This window comes from Terrapene carolina, unplaced genomic scaffold (assembly GCF_002925995.2).
Source record: "Terrapene carolina triunguis isolate 2854851 unplaced genomic scaffold, T_m_triunguis-2.0 Scaffold67, whole genome shotgun sequence".
NCBI lineage: Eukaryota > Metazoa > Chordata > Testudines > Emydidae > Terrapene > Terrapene triunguis.
This window is the reverse complement of record NW_020664418.1, coordinates 9,632,432-9,636,202: the sequence shown is the minus strand read 5'-3', so window position 1 is coordinate 9,636,202 and position 3,771 is coordinate 9,632,432. Positions and strand designations below refer to the sequence as shown.

The following is a 3,771-nucleotide window of genomic DNA, read 5'->3' as shown; positions in this document are numbered from 1 at the left end:
GGGGGGAGGCGGGGGTAAGCGGCATGGTAAGGGGCGGGGGGGGGGGTTGGATAAGGGGCAGGGAGTCCCAGGGTCAGGGAGCGGGGGTGGGGGGGTGGGAGGGGGCGGGGGTTGGGGGGGGGCGGTCAGGGGACGGGGAACGGGGGGTTGGATTGTAGGTGTTCCGGGGGTCTGTCAGGACTCGGCGGGGGGGGGGATAGGGGGTGGGGCAGGCAGGGGGAGGGGGGGGGGGGAGGAGGGGGGGGGGGGGGTTTTTTTTGGTGGGGGTTTTTGAGACATTAGGGCAGGTGTGGGCAAACTTTTTGGCCCGAGGGCCACATCGAGGTTCCAAAATTGTATGAAGGGCCAGGTAGGGAAGGCTGTGCCTCCCCAAACGGCCTGTCCCTGCCCCCAATCCAACCCCCCCCCCCCGCCCCTTACCATGCCGCTTACCCCCGCCTCCCCCCTCTCCCGGAGCCTCAGCGAGCCGCATCCAGGAGCAGCCCTGGACAGCACTGCAGCGGCGTGGCTCCGGCAGGACCTGAGCTCCTGGTGCTCGGCCCACCAGAGCTCGCAGCCCCGCCCCCTTACCACATGGCTTTGAGCGGGAGGAGCTCAGGTCCCACCGGAGCCATGCTGCTGCAGCGCTGTCCGGGGCCGCTCCTGGACGCGGCGCACTGAGGCACCAGGGGATGGAGGAAGGCAGAGGCGGGGGGGGGGGAGCCTCAGACATTCTCGTGGGGGCCCCTGCGGGGCCCGGGGCAAATTGCCCCACTTGCCCCCCTCCTTACTCACAGTATTCATTGTCACATGAATGAGTCACGCAAGAAGAAAGATTTTTGATCAGAGTGTAAAAAAGAATAAATTTTTTTAAATCTACAAGCAGAATAAAGTCATACAATGGTTTTATTATTAGCAGCAGACTCTTTCTCAGACCGTATCTATACTAAAAAAAATTGTAATTATTTTATACACTGGTGCAATGGTACCAGTGCTACCAACAGTAAGCTATAACACAGAGCAACCATTTTTCCTAGTGTAGAAACACCCTCAGTGCCAGCTCAGTGGCACAGCAGCAATATGCTTATCTGTCATGGAGAAGAACCCATTTGAATAGGACAAAGGCAGAACGTGGAGTTTAACATGCTTAGTCACATGGGGAGGAGAGAATTCTGGTCAGATGGGTGAGCAGCACATTCCAAGAGTAACTAATTACTGAAAGAGATTAGTGGATGCAATGGCGGAGGCTGTGTCCTGCCTCCTTGGTGATAGGACGAGAATCATTCTGGCTGAAATAATTGGGGAGATGGGAGGGAAAAGTCTCCTCCTGAATGATAGCATAGTCTTAGTTTATGTTCCAATTCCTGGGCTAGGGCATGCTGCCAGAAATAAGGTCATTATAGTTCTGAATCTAAAGCTTTTGGCAACCCAGCTACAGCAGGATTTATGTGCCTGTGTTTTACAGCCTGGTTAGTATATTTCACTCAAGCTTATCATCTGGTAAAGCATACTTCAAGGCCATCATGAATCATCACGAGCTAAGTCTTCTTCAGTAATTTGGAACAGCTGGTTTAAAAAATAAATAAATACAGCAAGCAAGCAATCAACTAGAAAGTCCAAGGCAGAAATCTAACACTTAACCCTTTCTGACCCATTCCCTTACTTTACTGTCAACAATATCCTGATTGGGATTCTTCCCATTTATACTTATTTTTATTTGGCTCAAAGTTGAGAGCCCATCAGTGAGAAGATTTTTGAATCTGATTCAGTCTTAAACAGAATCTCTTGATATACAGCACAATGAAAACTGTAGTTATAAGAGAGGATATACCTGCAACCTCTATCAGGAGAGGTTGGCTACAAACAGTTGGAAGCAGCATTTTCTTTAGGTAGAATAAGAGATTATATTAAAAAACAGATTCCCACTGGATAATCTACACTTTGTGATGGGTCATACAGGACATCACCACATAACACTGTAAGGCTAAATATTATATCACTCTTGTGCTGGACTCTCACCCAAGTCTATCTGCTGCCATGAAAGTGTTCTGTAAAAATCAGAGTTGTATCACATTGTGGAATGTAGCATGCATGGCCCTGAAGAAAAAGGTGCAGCAAATGGCCATAACATGTCACTGTTAAACAGCATTCGCACACATGGGATTCTGAAACAATTACAAGAAAATTTCTCACTGCTTACCAGAAAATGTTCTTTCTTCTCATAGGAAGCTCTAAATACCCTAGCAGTGGTCCAAACACCCGAGCATACCCCATTGCTTGGGATTTTCCACCTGCATCATGCTATGAAGATAGAACCAAACCCATCTATCAGAGGCAGAGGGGAGTGCCCATTGCTACTCCACAAAGAATCTTCCATATCGAGGTAATTATCACAGCCAAAACTACTTGTGTTTCAGCATAAAAGGAATCAAATAACTGTGAGGCTACGAATACGTTCCTGACAAATGTCCTACTACAGATCATGCAAATATTATCACATCTTCCAATATCCACATCTGCCCAAGCTTAATCCATAATCTGGAAACTAATTCCCCAAGGGTGAATTGGATTTGTGGACTTTCCTACTAGATGGGAAGAAATTCTCAGTTAAGTATAGAAACATGGATACATGTTTCCATTTTTCTGTGCAGTCAGGTCCACAGAGTCTAAAGTGGGATTCTTTTAAGTAGTGTGGCTTCAGGGAGGGCAAGAGGAAAAGTTAACCCTGACTACATACAACATTTACAGTGAGTCTCTCCTCACTGAGGAGCAACTGCTTGCAGGAACCTTTCAGCAGAATGCAGCATCCACTGATGCTTGTTGAATTTCTGAAGACGTGAACTGATGACCATGTAGCCATCCTGCAAATCTTTTGCTAGGAGAGCTTGCATAGGATCCTTCTGCTCTCAGACAGTGTGTCCTAAACTTGCAAAGGGGTACAAGGCATTTGGACTTGTAGGCCTCTGAAATTGCCCATCTTATTGATCCACAAAAGGATGCTTTAAAAGCCTTCCTTCCCTTGGCAGATGGATGGTAGAGAACTAATAGGGCATTGCTCAGAAGCTAACCCAGGAAGGGTTTCAAGAGCATCCCTTCCTGTCTGAGTACAGCAATCAGGACCTTTGCATATATCATGGGCGGAGGGAGGAATATTGAGGTGTTGCAAGCCACATAGCAAAATGTAGGAATTCCCAGTGTGATGACCACATCTAGGATCTCTCTTGTGAAACAGGCAGAAGCTACTGTGGCTTTCAGGGCTACAGAGGCTGCCTTGAAATTCCACCTCAATGAGGTATCAATGCTGGGGTATCCTTCAGCAAAAAGCCCCTTCAGCAAGGACAAGAGTGTCCAGAGGAAGATGTAGAACTTGCAACAAACTGCCTCAGAAGTGTTTCAAATTATTCAGTGCTACGTGTCCTCTTCTTGGGGCGCAAGCAAGAGAAGCAAATCTGTACCTTTCCCTTCTCACCAGGCTTGTCTGGCATTTCAGGGCCTCTTGTGGTGCTGCAGAGGCACAGAATTAAACTTGTCTGCTCTGCCTGGTATGCACAGGTTTGGTTCTGTCCCCAAAGCTGCAAGTATGCTGAAGGCACACTGGGCAAAAACCTGGCTCCACTGAAGTCAATGGCAAAATTCCCATTAATCTCAACAGTCAGGATTTCAACCATAGTGAGGACCTGTGGACCTGCATGCATAGAAAAATTAATATTTTAAAGTTATGTAATGAGCTTTCATTATAGTTGATTAAATATCACTGATGAACATACTACCTAGCAATGTAGGTGTTGGCAT

At 47.5% G+C, this 3,771-nt stretch overlaps 1 protein-coding gene across 1 annotated transcript in view; it reads right to left on the bottom strand.

The window, feature by feature from the left end:
• MYO9A (myosin IXA) overlaps positions 1 to 3,771 on the bottom strand; it is a 239,300-nt gene that overhangs the window by 137,455 nt on the left and 98,074 nt on the right. The gene's annotated exons all lie outside the window — the stretch shown is intronic.